This window comes from Vanessa cardui, chromosome 10 (assembly GCF_905220365.1).
Source record: "Vanessa cardui chromosome 10, ilVanCard2.1, whole genome shotgun sequence".
NCBI classification, from domain to species: domain Eukaryota; kingdom Metazoa; phylum Arthropoda; class Insecta; order Lepidoptera; family Nymphalidae; genus Vanessa; species Vanessa cardui.
The window spans coordinates 480,120-497,462 of NC_061132.1; positions in this window are offsets into that span (position 1 = coordinate 480,120).

Genomic DNA, 17,343 nt, shown 5'->3' on the forward strand with positions numbered 1-17,343 from the left:
CAATGAACACTGATTGAAGAACATTACCGCACGCCTCGTCACGTCTCAGGCACAGAATATTCTCGAATATATTTTTTATAAACCTTAAACGAGACAAGAGCTGAGATGGCCCAGTGGTTAGAACGCGTGCATCTTAACCGATGATTGCGGGTTCAAGCCCAAACAAGCACCACTATATATATATATATATATATAATAGGCTAATATAATTAAGCATATATATATATATATATATATATATATATATATATATATGTGCTTAATTTGTGTTTATATTTCATCTCGTACTCGGCGGTGAAGGAAAACACCGTGAGGAAACCTGCATGTGTCTAATTTCATTGAAATTCTGCCACATGTGCATTCCACCAATCGAATTGGAACAGCGTGGTGGAATATGTTTCAAACCCTCTCCTTAATAGAAGAGGAGGCCTTATCTCAGCAGTGAGAAATGTACAGGCTGTTACTTTACTTTACTACTTTAAACGAGACAAATCCTTTTGTGTATATTTGTGTTCGGTTGCATATGACACGCTTGGGTATATATTTTTCATTCGGCACGTGCCTGAAATGTATAAATATTGGAAAATCAAAAGTTTTTCCAATTTATTTATACATTCTATCTCTATAGAAATAAAGTGTTTGATATCAACAAACCGTAAAAAAACATACAATATGTAAAATCAGTTATCAGAATTGTATTCAATGATGTTTACACCTATAAAGATCTCTTTGAATGTTACCTAGATCAAATATAAATAAATATAATAAAATATTAATTTTAAGTCTTTAGTGATAAGTCGACAGTGTAACTTCTACAATAATTAAATAAATTGTACTGGTCTACAACGGAAAAGTATTCGAAATAATTTTAACTAATTTCTACTTAACTATCCATGCTGAATACGAATTGACAAGTAAAAGTGATTTATTAGCTTGAGTTTTTGCAATACTTGACATTTTCCGAATTTATTGATAGATTATAGATGCTCTCTTAAATGAACTATTCGCAGTGAAGGGGTTTTGATAAGAAAAAAGTGCTCAATATCATCATAAAAAAGCCTATTATTACTATATTAACGAATGAAAAAAACACTAGGATAAAAGTTGGTTTCCACATTTTTGTTGCAATCCATCCATCCATCTATCCATGTGATAAACAGTAAACTATCGGAATATATTATATAAAACTACCCACTTGAAAATTGTATACATCAAATGAGCAAAACTACTCATTATTGTAATAATATCTTAAGAACGACATTTAATATTACTTGAATTTAGATGGAAACCAATATCAAGGCCGTTGAATCGTTTCAAGGTTGGCGGATTATTGCTGGACTGTTTGTTGAGATATTCTAGAATCATAATATAAGAGGGCAGCGAAAAAAACACGAATAGGCTATTTGACTAGTTTTTAAAATCCATTTTATATTATTTAGTAGTGGTTAAGGAACCCAGTAAAAGTTTATTTTTTTAAATGTTGTACATATTTGCCGAAAAATATCATCTTAAAAATTCCATATTTAAATAACGCGTGAAAACGCTACTTGGACAATATGGCGCTGCAAGGGGGTCGGTGACGTCACTTTGCTGTATTTTAATCTGTGGTACATATAGTAGAAAAGCAAGGTTTATAAGAAAGTGACTTCATCATAAGCCCGGCCAATCAGGAGCGTTTTGTGTCACGTGATAAACCTTTGAAAAAATGCATTTTTATTTCTTGATTTTTGAATAAATTAAGTATTATTTTCAAGTTTCGTTACTAAATAACCATTTTTAAACTCATGATCTACACTGATTACAATAATTCACAATTTATTTTTCGCATTGTCAAATAGCCTATTGCACTTATGATTAAAAACTTAAGAGACAAGGGCTTAAGAGAGCGTCATACTAGTTGTTATTAGGCAATAACGAATAAAATTGCGCCAGAATTTAACCAATTTTTTTCACCTGTTTATTAGTTACCTCGTATGGGTTAATATATTGTCATAGACGCAAATTTGGAAGCTGTGATGGTGCAGTGCTTATAACATGAATCCTATCTGAATCCTATCTGAATATTGTGATTCAGTCACGCGCTGAACGTTTAAGAGAATCAGCCTGATATACTGCATGTAGAAGTTTGACTATATGTATCTAAACATAGATACTTCTTAAAGAGAGAGGGTCGAGAATGAAAATCTCATAAAATAGATAATAAATATTCCCAAATTTATTTCCAAAATTGTCTCGTCGCGATTTACTCCATAAGTAACGATTATTAATAACAAAGTTTCGTCTGTTTCATTAATTATAATAACTGTCGCTAAATCACTCAAAGGATAAATTTATGACATTTATTGAACAAGTAATGGTTCAATCACGGCCGATACCAACTTCGAGGATCCGTCAAACGATTTGATATCCGTCATTATAAGTTCACGGCAATGATTTATACGACAAATTCCAATAATTTACATTGTATTATATTATTTTATTACTTCTCATTTGAAAATTTATTCAGTCAGATTTCTCGGTTTTAAAAATCGAAGTGAAATGATACACTATTTGAAAACAAATGATGAATATGCACTAAAAGGAAAAAAATAATAATTGTGTATTGTACTACTTTATTTTTCTACTCATTAATACGTAGTTTTAGTTACAATTATTATTGTTATTTTGGAGCCGGTGTTAGCCACGGAAACGCGCCTAACCAATCAAGAGAAAGTAGCCAATACGAGCCCTTTGATTGACACAGTATATTATCGTATAAAACTTAATTTGCAAAAAAAAATATTTTTATTAAAAACTTTTTCCTAGATATATTGTAGTGTTTTCTTGGCTCCTCCTTTTTTGAAGTTGGTTAAAAGATACGAAATAACTGAGAATGCAACGGAATACGAATCCGCCGAGTGAAGCACACACACAGACACACACTCACCTAAAATTTATTTTAAAAAAAAGTATCAATTAAAATATCGTTTTTATAAATCAAAAGAAATAAATAAATCTTTGAAGTTACATTATTGACAAATGTTGAAAAAAGTTAAACAACGTGATAACTCAAAAATGGTTCACTTTTGGATCATGCATATGAAGGTTAAAATTATTGCAAATAATCACCCCTATCACCTCCTAGCGGATGTACGTCAAATTACTAAAAACCCTGTATATATTAACATTAAAGCAAACACTCGCTTATTATAATTCTAACCCGCATTCGTATTTGACGCGCTATCTAGACTATTTTCATGAAATTATGTTTGAAATATTTCCAAAGCAAGCGTGTACGTTTACACAACGCGCTCATAATAATAACATCGAAACAGTTTTATTACTAAACATACGGTACACCGCACATATTTAAAATTTCCATTAACTATCGGTCCATCGAAGTGCAAAACGCTATTACATTGAGTTACCAACACGAACGTTAGCATGTACTTAGAACAATTACTTTGTTGGAAATGCCATAGGACAGCAACGCGACCATGAATAAAGAATCGTCTTAGGTGGCTCATAGGTACATCTACAATAATTTTGTACAATATTTTTATTGTGCAATAATATTGAATACCCTCTTTGAATCAAAACGTTCAATATTTAGCAATAAGATTAACGTCAATATTTGCATGAAAAAAACATGTCTGACGACGAAGTTATGGCTGTAGCCATGCTAGTGTTTTTGTTGAGAAAAAACACCGATCCAATCAAAACAGTTTTATTTAAGTATACTTCTCAGTGATTTTTGGGTTTTTGTATGTATTTAAATACTACCATCGTTTTGTAAAGCAGCCTCCAGGGAGAAGAAACGGCAAGAAACTCACATAGTTGTACTTTCTGAATAAACAGATTTATAATGGTATTTTTCACAATTATTAGTATCCTGTGATGGAAACGTGGCCTAAATCTAAGCTTTTTTTTTTTAAAGTATTATTTTAATGAATTATAAGATTTTTTTATTAATTTAGTCTTAATAAAGTTTTATAAAATTTGTAAATGGTAAATTAAAAATATTTTCCGTTCTCTTATATATCTTAAAAGCCCGTATATCCACTTATCAGATGCTCTATCATGAAACACTAATACTTAGTATTGTTGTATTTCAGTTTGAAGATGACTGAGCCTTAACTACAGGCACAAGGGACAGCAAAGTTCCCAAGGTTATTGATGCAGGCGATGCTAAGAATTTTTAATATTTTTTGTGCACTGGGATTTTAAAATCAAAATGGCCATTTGCACGTGTAACTCTATACATTATACAACAACAACAACAACAACAGCTTGTAAATTCCCACTGCTGGGCTAAAGGCCTCCTCTCCCTTTGAGAAGAAGGTTTGGAACATATTCAACCACGCTGTTCCAATGCGGGTTGGTGGAATGCACATGTGGCAGAATTTCTATGAAATTTGTCACATGCAGGTTTCCTCACCGTACACCTCACATACACATTTCCTGCACCGCTGAGCACGAGATGAATTATAAAGACAAATTAAGCACATGAAACAGCGGTGCTTGCCTGGGTTTGAACCCGCAATCATCGGTTAATCGGTTATTTGCACGCGTTCTAACCACTGGGCCATCTCGACTCATATACATACATTATACAGTACTTGTAAATTACCTAATGAATATATGGAATTAAATCAAGCATTTGTTGGTATCTATAATAATTATTAAATATAAAACTTTGTTGCTAGTAAATAAAACGTATATTCCTTGCGCTGTGATAAAAAAAGCTTTTAAAAAGGCAATTTATAGAAAACCGATAATATGACTAATAAAAGCGATGGCACTTATTTTTGACCTTTGTTCTGAGTACTCGAGCCTACCCTGCAATTAAACGGTCGATTCACTCTGCGACGCTCAATAAATTTTAATCTTGTTCACATCCAGTAACAATTTACCTGCGGCGGGGCTACAGGCCAGTCTGACGACCCCACCTACCACAGATACTCACAATTCGTGGGTTCGAACTCCACTTGACATCGGCCATTTTACCTAAAAAAAATCTTTTTCGACACAGAGACAGTTACGATCACCTATTTCAGCATTGTCAGATTATGACTGTGAATGATAAATTTAAATTTTCGATTCTTATTGAAATTAAAAATTCAAACCTATTAAGCGAAAAATTTTGACCTACACGCTTGCGACAACTGTATACTATGCTTAAATATAACTTACCTGTAACTAACAATTTGTATGGAAAGAGAACTGAACTACCTGGTCTGTCTTTATTAATGAACTGTTGTATATAAGTGCCACGAAAACTAAATCACGCTTTAAAAACATAAAATAACTTGAGAAATAAAATTGCTCCCTGTACCCAGATAAATCCGTGAGGTTTTCGTGGTACAAAACCTCACTGTGCAAAAAAATAAAAGTGTTAATTACTGTAATGTATTGGACACTAATAAAAAAAAACATTATAACTATATTATTATTAGCAGAAGAGTTGATTTAATAAAATGGCTCTCTGTATCCAGATAAATTCGTGAGGTTTTAATGGTACAAAAACTTCACGGTGTAAAAAAAGAAAAGTGTAAATTACTGTAAAGTATTGGACACTAATAAAAAAAAAAACATTAAAACTATATTATTATTAGCAGAAGAGTTGATTTAATAAAATGGCTCTCTGTATCCAGATAAATTCGTGAGGTTTTAATGGTACAAAAACCTCACGGTGTAAAAAAAGAAAAGTGTAAATCACTGTAATGTATTGGATAGGTAATAAAAAAAACATTATAACTATATTATTATTAGCAGAAGAGTTGATATCATTGTAGTACCATCTATCTGATCTTAGACCCCCATGAACCAACTCTCGACTCCATCATATTGTGGTGAAGTCGTTCAGCAATTTTCTATAGTCTTCATTGTGCCTGCTGCATTATCTTTTGTTAATTATTGTTTTAAACTGATGAAATTTTCATTGTTTGCAAAATGAAAGGGCTAACTGGCATTGTTAAAAAACGACTAAGCTTTTTACCCATTTCTGGAGTGTTTCTTTAATATCAGATAAATGTGAGCTGAGATGACCCATTGGTTAGAACGCGTGCATCTTAACCGATGATTGCGGGTTCAAGCCCAGGAAAGCACCACTGTGCACATATATATGCTTAATTTTTGTTTATAGGTAACTCATCTCATGCTCGGCGGTGAATGAAAACACCGCGAGGAAACCTGCATGTGTCTAATTTCATCGTAATTCTGCCACATGTGCATTCCTCATTCATGGAACATGTTCCAAACATTCTCCTTAGTGGGAGAGGAGGCCTTAGCCCAGTAGTGGGAAATTTACAGGCTGTTACTGTACTATTACTACTTACAGATAAATGTATGAATTTTGAATCTCGCGATTTAAAACTCCATGGATTAAAATTCATGAACGATTTTACCCATAACTATTAGGTGGGCCATTTCCACAACATTTAAAGAGATTGTTTTTTTTTTATATGTTTTTTTAAGGCAATTGTACAAGCAAATGGACCACCTGGTGGTAAGTGATAAACAACACTGTAAGGAATATTAATCACACCTTACATCACCAATGTGCCACCGACCTTGGAATCTAAGATTTGATATCCCTTGTGAGAGTGTCTAAGTTACCGGCTTTAGCATTTACAGTATCAATATTATAGATTAACGTATTGACGTCGTCACCATATAATTATATGGTTGTAATATTTTATAAGTATGCAAGAAAAAGAGTTGACAAACTTTTAAGATCAGCTCCAAGACCAAATCCACATATTGTGATATTTATTCGATTTAAAAGATTTGGTCAAAGAACCAAAGTCATCGACATAGCTCACCGGATTAATAAGCTGAAGTGGCATTGGGCTGGTCATATTTGTCGTAGAACCGACAACCGTTGGGGAAAACGTGTTCTAGAGTGGAGACCGCGTCTCGGCAAACGTAGGGTAGGACGTCCTCAGGCACGGTGGAGTGACGATTTACGCAAGGCGGTAGGCAGGAGCTGGATGCGAGTAGCCGGAGAAAGACCACCGTGGCGTGCGCTTGGAGAGGCCTATGTCCAGCAGTGGACAAAAACAGACTGTTGATGATGATGATGATTCGATTTAAATTAGTATTCTAAAAGTGACCTAACTGGTCACTGAACACACTTTACGCTTGCAGAAGCGAATATGAATATAATACGTTATGAAGAATATACTATTATACGTATAAAATTATACGTTATTAAATATTATTATGTTACTAAATAATCAAATAAAAACCACCCTACCAAGCATTATCAAAAACGTCATAACTTTGAATAATGCACAAACTAACCCAACTCAAAGTCCATATAATTTGCCACGGCATATTCTACAGCGAAGCATTCATCCTTTTCTAGTTACGGAATTGAAACGGGCTAGAAAGAGACGGATGTATACAAAGTTTCGTTTTATAGGATAATGGGTAGGCCTGACCTGCAATTATTCGCTCAATTCACTTTGCGTCGCCCAATAAATTTTAATTGCGTTCGCCTCCACAAATATTTACAATCCTCCGCTTCCGTTATCTGGATTCCTATTTCTACCTGTTGATTGCTTTGAACGTCTGTTTCATTCAATTATTGGGAGTAAGTTATGTTCCTTGTTCGTATAACAACATTGATTCACTGAACTTTACAACTTTTGAAAGTAATTGTAAGTTCTAAAATCATTTTAATAATTAAATTAAATCATAATATACTTTATTCAAGTAATGTACAGTCAGAGTAAAAAGCCTTCGTCAGTTTTCAAATTAATTCCTTTATCCAGTCTTTAACTCTTAGTACCTCTTGAATCTAGACAGTCTAAACAAATCATTGCGACGCGATATGTCATTCTCGATCGGTAAAGCAGATTATCGCTCATACTGAGCACTCGAAAATAGATCTTAAGGTGACGAACCTTTTTTTTCTCCGACGATACAGTATAAACTTGAAAGTTCTTTTGACTTGACAATTTACTTGAAATTAAATTTGAAACTAACTAGGTATCTTTCGAAATGTTATTCAGTAATCTCATTAGCTACTCTTTCCGTAATAATATAATAACGTTCATATTTGTTGTAGAATAATTTTGTTCTCGAAGTAAAATCACTTCTATGAGAACAATACAAGAAATACAATAATGTGTTTATCATTACATATTATAAAACAAAGTCGTTTACCGCTGTATGTCCTGTATGCTTCAATCTTTTAAATTACACATCTGATTTTGATGCGGTTTTTTAATAGATATAGTGATTGGAGAGGAAGGTTTTTGTATATAGTCCATGGACAATATAGTAAAGAAACACTGATGACCTTGATGACGATGATGACCTCCGTGGTCGAATGGTGTGTACACCGGTTTTCATGGGTACGCCACTCCGAGGTCCCGGGTTCGATTCCCGGCCGAGTCAATGTAGATTATCATTAGTTTTCTATGTTGCCTTGGGTCTGGGTGTTTGTGGTACCGTCGTTATTTCTGATTTTCTATAACACAAGTGCTTTAGCTACTTCAATTGAGATCAGAGTAATGTATGTGATGTTGTCTCATATTTATATTTATATTTACTGATAATTTTAAAAGTTTCTAATGTGATGTCGTAGTATATTTAGTATCAGTCTTGCACCTGTGCGAAGCTGGGGAGAGGCGCTAGTTGTGAATACAATTTCATTTATTTAGCTTGTAAGTTTACTGGCTCATGCAATTTAATAGGATATTCTATTAAACTTCGTAACAACAACTGTTAATTCTTCTTCAAATATTCTCCTGCCAGTCTTTAAATATTAACACTATTTTGGGAATACTGAAATAATGGTAACTTCAAAGAAAATCCGTAACGAATGCTCCTCTCTGATACCGTAGGCTGTAATCACACCCCGGAACTAGAGGGTGCGTAATGAGTCTCCAAGTCTTTATCAGACAGAATATTTTAATTAACGATTCAAATTATGGACGAATTTATTAACCTCCTTGAATGGGTAATTATAATTAAATATTTAATTAAAGATAAAAGGATTTGCGGATTGATTTGGACCAGTATTGGAGTTAAATATGACTGACTTTAAAATTAAAGAAAGTATACAACGGAATATTTGATCAATGATTTAAATATTCTCTTTAGACACGATCATCTATTAGAAATATATAATTTATTTACTAAGCAGTTTGAAAAATTGTAGCCTAGAACACACAATGTCAAATTTAAATACAATATTGGTACGATATATAGCCCACTACATAAGTAACTAATTTGTTCACTGGCGTATTGTATGCGTGAGTTTATTTTTGCAACTGAATTTAAAGTCAGGTCCCCTTTATCTGAAGGATATCTGTACGCCTTATTTCTAGCTTGCATTGAAAAAGTCCTTCAAAACAAGAGGAGTCCTTACCTCAACAGTTGGACATTGAGGCCCGGCAACGCATATGCAAGTTACGAGGTGTTGCTAATGTGTATAAGTAGCGGTAGTCACTTTTCATCACGTGGGTCTCTTGCTTAGTTAATCGATCTACATTTTTGGCAACAATTAAGTACAATTATCACAATAGGACTATATCTCCGGTTCTCCTCATTTATTTTACAAGTAACGGTAATTGGCATATGTTAAGACAAACAAATATAATATGATATTTTAATTTCGAAGGTTAATGGTGCATTGGTATTATAATTCAACTCAATTCTTGGTTTAATGGCTTGCTGTTATAATGTCTAATATTACAGCGTTGATATCTATGGTCGATGTTTGATGCCTTACCATCATACACATTAGCCTTGATAATTTTTTAAAAAACATATATAAGAATCAGGAAATAGAGTCTTAAAACGTAACAATTAGATACTATAGTATCTCCTGTACATATAAAATTGTATATAATATATTCTGGGCAGTTGGTCAACCTCCTTTGAGAATAGTTGTCGCCGCGGAAATCATTCAACTGAATATAATGTCTAATTATAGTTTTCCCTTTGACCTGACCTATAATTTACTCGTTGACTACACAAACTCGTAAATAAGTCATTTAGATCTGACAAAATAAACAAAATACAAAATAAAAGTCTCATCCATACATTATATCCCTTTAGAAACACGGATACATATGTTAAACATGTTATACATATGTTTACTTTTTTTACCTGGAGGTTAAATTTAAAACTTTATTGAACTTCAATTAGTCCTTAATCTTAAATCTATATTAATATTATAAATGTGACAGAACCAAAACGGCTACAAGTATGTTATAAGTTATATCAATTAAATAAGACTCAATAAGGTTTTGAAGGCCTTCGTTTTGAATAAGTGCAAGCTAAATTTCAAATTAACTTTAAACAATAGTGATCCCACTATAATCAACCCTATAGTACTACTAGGAATAACTTTAGACTCAAAGCATAGTATTCTCATTCTTTAACATGAAATGACAGTGTACACATACAGTATAGGCACAAAGTTCTATGGTTAGTGTCGCATCGACGATATAAGCAAAGATTAACAGGGTTATTAGTAAATCGACGTATATCCACTAAGAGGTGATAGAGGTGACTATTTGTAATAATTTTAACCCCCATATGCATGATCCAAAAGTTAACCATTTTTGAGTTATCACGTTTTTTTAGCTTTTTTCAAAATTTGTAAAAATTTATCTTCAAAAATTTATTAAAAAAATATCAATAAAATTATATTTTTTATATTGCTGTCGAAATATTGTAAACTGTGAAATATGATTGTAATCTGTCGATGGGAACCGGTCAAATTGTGAACTGGCGTAGAACGGATGCATGTCGCATCATTGTAATCTAACGAATTTGGTAATCTTACGTTGACATATATATTAAAATGCCAATATCTATTGATGGTGGTGACTTAATATCAGATGTCCTACTTGCCAGTCCACCTACCCATACCAAAGCTAAAATTCGATTTTTTTATATGATAAGACTTCAATTTCTCTTATAAGTTCACGCTGTTGAAGCAAATATTTTCTCTTCGTATAAATAACAGTTAAATTTTAATCGCTCTGGCAATGATTCAGATCGGAAGAACATAATTCTACTGGAAGATCTTAATGGCTGGCAAATTCTGCGGTTTTGAGGCACTCTCGAACAGCGAGTAGCTGGCACGACGCTGGCATGACGTAGGATGATTTATTCATCGAACCAGTTGGCTTGGCGAGCACAGATAAAATAAGCCTATGCCAACTTTACGAATATAAATTTATGTCGAAAAGATAGTTGTTTTTTGTACTTTAATCAAATTGAAAGTATTTCTTACTCGTCTTGGTACGCATATTTCAAATCCACATATGCTACATATTTCATTTACAATTAGCAATGGAGGTACCTTAAGTAAAATACCTTTAAATAATTACCACAAGAATAAAATATAGTTTTACGTACCTGTTTTTTTCGAACTGTGTATTGCTGTTGGCCCTATTGGCCTCTACAGTGTCACCGGGTGAGAACGCACCTGTATATATTATCTATATAAACATACTTAACGGTGAACACAACGCTAGCGTGATTCAGGAATATTGAGAGTTTATATTAACAGCAAAAAATTCCAAATAACATTCATGTTTTTTAATCTTATTGTCCATAGCGTTTATGAATCGATGAGAACTAAAATGATAGTTGAGAACTAAAATGTCTACTTTTATATTATTTTATTTAAGTTTAAGCTATTCTTTCATAAAGATTTTGATTTTGATAAAATCAATCAGGCCCTTGGATTATAAGTGTTATTAAAGAAAACATTTTAAATAGTATATTCTGCAACTCATCCGACACTTTGTAACACATTACACAATTTGCGAATCAGATTTACCTGCAGAAATATCAGCAAAGGATTTTGATCCCTACGTATTTCAAGATAGGGTCTAGATAAGGTTGATATAGCGTGTCATATGAGCGCCATGTCACATTATGCTATATGTAAATGGAGGGTGTAAGGCAATTGACTTTCTAGTAGACATGAGCTGAAAGCGATAACGAGTAAGGAGATTTTATGATCGGAAGGAGTATGACATATAATTCTAACCGTTGCTAAACAAATAAATAAAATTGATGTTTTCGTCTATCATTTCAAATTTAATGCGATTTTAAATAAATTTATATTATAATTTGCATTTATTTTTGACTAGCAGTTCGCTTGCTCACGTTTTAGGGTGTTGGTTGGCATGTTATAGGCAAAAAAGTAGCTTATGTCTTTTCTTACCCGATTTAATCAATTTCGGTCCAGCGGTTTGGTCGTTAAAGACCGACAGTCAGACAGAGTTACTTATTCATTTGTAATATTAATATTGATTAAATTAAAATATGATGATGCACATAATAACAACAATTACGTTATCTTTTAAAAGTTTATAAAGGGACTTATTTGTAAGGTTTCTTAGAAGCAGTTGATTGCTGACAGAAAAGTATTTATATCGTGGTCATATCGCAATCGATATGACCACGATGCCCGTAAAACAAAATAGTCATGTGATCATTACTTGCACTGGAATAAATGGAAAGATTTCATTTTCCCTCACAGCTTGCCGGCGTTATGAAGTGTCGAAACAATCGGATTTGGCCTGTTCGGTTTAATTCAATCGAGCACTCGAGTAGCCACAGGCATTAGTGGCGATATCTTGAGGAACGATATTTATAGAGATTGGATGTAAGCGAAGACATTTTAAGAGTAAATGTGATTTGGGATATGGAGTTTTTATAGTATTATCTCTACTAATATTATATAGAGGAAAACTACTTGACCGATTTAAAAAAACTTCCACCTTTCGAAAGCTACATTATCCACGAGTAACGAGTAAATTTTATTTTGGATAAGATATTTTGGGTTTTTGGAGACATGGAGTATAAAATCAACTAGAAAAGTTTATTTTGTGTACGCTGCCTAAACTGTCTAAACTATGAAATATATGTAGAAGCTAGCCAGTGATATTCTGGTCAGAGATAATTACCATCACAGATCTACATATTTATTAATTCATTTTGTAATACAATAATAATTTATATTTAAAATTATACCTCTGTTTTACATTCGTAAGCTTAGGAACACATCTAAATGATTATTTAATAATTTTAACTTTACTTATTTACAACCTAGATTGTCCAGTCAAAAGAATACTAGACAACGCAAAAATAACAAATTTAACACCGGGCCCAGACAACAGTGCTAATATTTTCACTAATCTCGAACGAAAATATACTAAAACATCGACATGCTTGGCATTGCCGAATTGGACAAGCGTGGTGATGTAAACTTCCCTATATTTAAGCTCACAAACCTCGAATGTGATTTATGTGTTCTCATCACTGGGGCACTATGATCCTTGACACTGTCTGGAATGAATAAAAGTATGAATATACATAATATACGTATCGTTTTACTATCGTATCCCGTATCGACCCTCACCATAAGCCATTTCTTAGAAGTAACGACCTTGGTCAGGTCAATAAATGAGGACTCTTCGTTCCAGCATCACTCGAGGACTTTCCTTAATATTGGAGATGGATGACTTCAGCCTTTTACACTCTAAAAGCGGCCGTCTCATTTTTCACCAATTTTATTTAATAATAAATATATAATAAACACTTGACAATATCACATACACTAGTCTGATTCCAATGTAAGTAGTGTTGCCCAAATTCAGTCTTGGTCTTGCAGTCTTGGTCTTGTTCTTGCGTTTTTGCAAGACCAAGACCAAGAACAAGACCGCGTATTTTTAGCAAGACCAAGACCAAGACTGACCGTGCAAGACTTGAGCAAGAACAAGACATAGCCTGCAAGACTCTTGCGTCTTGCAGCTAGGACTTAGCGCTATTTCACGGAGTAGTTAGGTGTAACAGTTCGGTGTATAGGTACGCTTAGGAATTCTATGAGACGCAAAAAACTGTATCAAAGAATATGAAAAACTGGACCTATGCGCATTACGACTAATACCATAAACATACCTACATAGCGAATAAAAAATTACCATTAAAATGAAACTGAGTGCATGCATACTTATGTTTTAATCATCGGCACTTTGATAATGCGGCATCAAAGGTTTTGTAGTTACTTCTCAAAGAAATTTGCCGTTTTTCGTAAGTACATGGTTATGATACACGCGCCGGCGGCTTTTTTTGAAATCATATACAACAATAGTTGCCGCCGCGCCGAAATCACAACATTTGACACTATTTTTTCGAATTTTAAGAGTACATACAGGTGTTCCAAAGAATAAATAAGTTTCGGAGTGCTTAGAATGAAAATGAATACATTATAATGATCACGCAAGTAGTATTATGATTACGATAAAATGGTAAGGATAGGTAGTAGATGTCATAATAATTTATTCTAGTAAGTATATATTATAATATTGATTATATGGTTTTAAACTAATTACTTAGGTACTATTATTGTACATTCAGTCATTATATTTCTTATGTTTTTACAAGAAAAAATAGCAAAAAAGTGTTCAAATATTACCCGTTTGATAAATATTGTAGCCACTTTAAATATAGTAACATAACCTAATGATAACGCTGTTGTGTACTGTTATGTTTGATTTGTGTTGTATTTTATTTTTATTGAAATAAATGATAAATCATAAAATTCTTTTATTATATTTCATATAAGTTGAGGGTTCATCGAACCCGGACCTCGAAATGGCGTACCTATGAAAATTACTACACATATTTCTCGACCACGGAAGTCGTCATTTATTTATGACTTTTAACATACATTACATAATAATGCTACTTAATTTTTTGGAACAGATAGGCAGACTGGGAACTGCGCTAACTAATGACAAAATCACCATGTCATGCATATATTAGGTCTCAAGGAAATATTAATCAATTCTTTAAGTGCAGTGCTATTTCCTGTATGTTATGTACAGCAATACTCATTGTTGATACCTACTTAGACGAACTTTTAAATTTAAAAATGAGCCTTGTAGAAAATAAAAACTATTTAGTAGATTAGAAATATAATTGTTTTAGCTTGCTTTCCTATTTTCCCGCCAATATTATCCCCATATCCTTTTTCCGCTGTTATTCCCTCGGCCATCGCAGCATTTAGTACCACCGAGTGACGCGAGCGGCGCTACTGAGACATCATCGAACGACGAAGCTAATCCGCCGCCATTGCAGCGCGCGCGCGTTAAAAAACTTAATTAAAATTCTTCTAAAACAATACTAAAACCTCAAAATACACAAAAGGCCTAGTGAAAGTGTTACCAGGACATATAAAAGGTGTCATCAGTGCTATAAGCAGAACTTTATAAGAACTTTAAACAAAATCTGTTGTGAAACTAAATTTGCAATTAACCGGCCGAGGTAAGTACCTACAAGCCTACCTCTAATCCTTACATTATACTTACTCCTTGCAACTAGAACAGTTAACAAAAATTAACATAAACGGGTTACGTATATTTCAATTTAAAACAAACAATTAAAAACATTCGAGCGGCTTATGGTTCGAGATTTTCGCCATTCAAGTCCCGTCAATAATTATATTATTTTGAAATATCTATTCAAACTAAAGGTGTTTCCATCCTCATATTATTTTATTTTATATCTAAAAAATAAATTTAGTTTTTATTCGGATACACTGAATATATCCTGGTGTTAAATTATTTGCAGTAACTTTATAAAGTCTTTAGTTTTATAAGTCAATTTAAGAATCTTGAAATCACTCTATAAAGCCCTGAGCAAAGACTAATAGAATAAAAATGTCAGCCAACATCAAGTCGACGTTCGAGAGCAAAGTGACTTAGAACAGTGTAATAAAATCAATCGGAACGGAAAACGATCGGGAATCGAATTCCGAACCGCTTTGAAGGAAATTACGAGACGTCAAATGGAGAGTTGCGGGTACGTAATGGTAATGGATTGATTCCTAAATGCATCAACAGCGAGCAGTCGGTCTGCTTCGAGAAAGATTTATCGCCTTGAAGAGACGCTGTGTTGACACTTTATCTATCTTGTAGTACAAAGTCTTATTCGTTTCTACTTGGTTTCTAATCGCTGTAGAAGAAACGAAACTTTAAAAAGAAGAAACTTCAAAAACATGATTCCATTTTTATGACTTAGATTAAAAACTACACCGACACATCCAAATATATATCTGACTTCAGTTTAATAAAAAAAAGCCGTAATGGCCCAAAAGTTAGAACGCGTGCATCTTAACCGATGATAACCATCACTTAATATTGATGTGCTCAATTTGTGTTTATAATTCATCTCTTGCTTGGTGAAGGAAAACATTATAAGGAAATGCGCATGTGTTTCTCTGCATCTAATTTCATTGAAATTCTGTCACATGTGTATCAAGCCTTCTCCTCAAAGGGAGAGCAGGCCTTAGCCCAGCAATGGAAAATTTACAGGCTGTTGTTGTTTGTAGGAAGGAATGGGTTACTTTTGTATACCTACAAAAACGACCGCCTAAAGTATAAAGTAGGCAGGCATTTAAGTTTAAATCGATTGCAAATTTTTGTTATGTTATACATTAATTTAATCTATGCTTTAAATTATTTAATATTTAGTAGTTCTACGAATCAAAAATTAATTAATATATCATACAATACAATTCTAGTAAATTAATTTCATCTCCGATATCAGTTACACTATGTTAGCCGAAACCCAATTAAAAATAAACAAAAATGCTAGATTAACAATGGTTCATTCGGTACCTGTTTACACTACTGCTGATTGTGGTATGCTTAATTAAATTATATAATCACAAAGGATTAATTTACTAATTAAGCAATACAGTATATTTATATTGTACATTGACAGGTCAGAGGTCATGTAATGTTACGCTTTGCTCGCTATATATTATTTTTATATTATAACAGGTGCAGTATATAATGTTGATATTTGTTCATATAGCTCAGTTTCTTTTTTTTTTATTAAAACTTCTAGATAGCTGCGTTTTTGTGTAGCATTTGTGACGTTGACTCTATCGTAATACAATCCAAATAAATATATATTTTATTCAAGCAGGCTTTTACAGATATATATATATGAGTGAAGCCGGTAGGTAATGTAGATTCTACTGAGAAAAACCAGCAAGAAACTCGGTAGTTACTCTGTTTCAACATTTAAAATACAAAGTGATGTTATCCCAAGACAATTGTATATGTATGTATATAATATATCTCGCCTGGAAATTCACAAGTATTAGTTCCACGCATTTATATCATCTATATAATCCTGATTTTTTTGTAAACGCTTTAAATATATATATCGCAAAGTTAAGTCTGTGGATTGTTTTTTTTTTTAAACTTAATCGTTTTTATTAAACTGTTTGACAGTTCTTCCAACACACACATTCGGTTGGTTTCGGTAAAGTCGGAATATAATTGGGAACGTATCGTAACCGACGTTTAT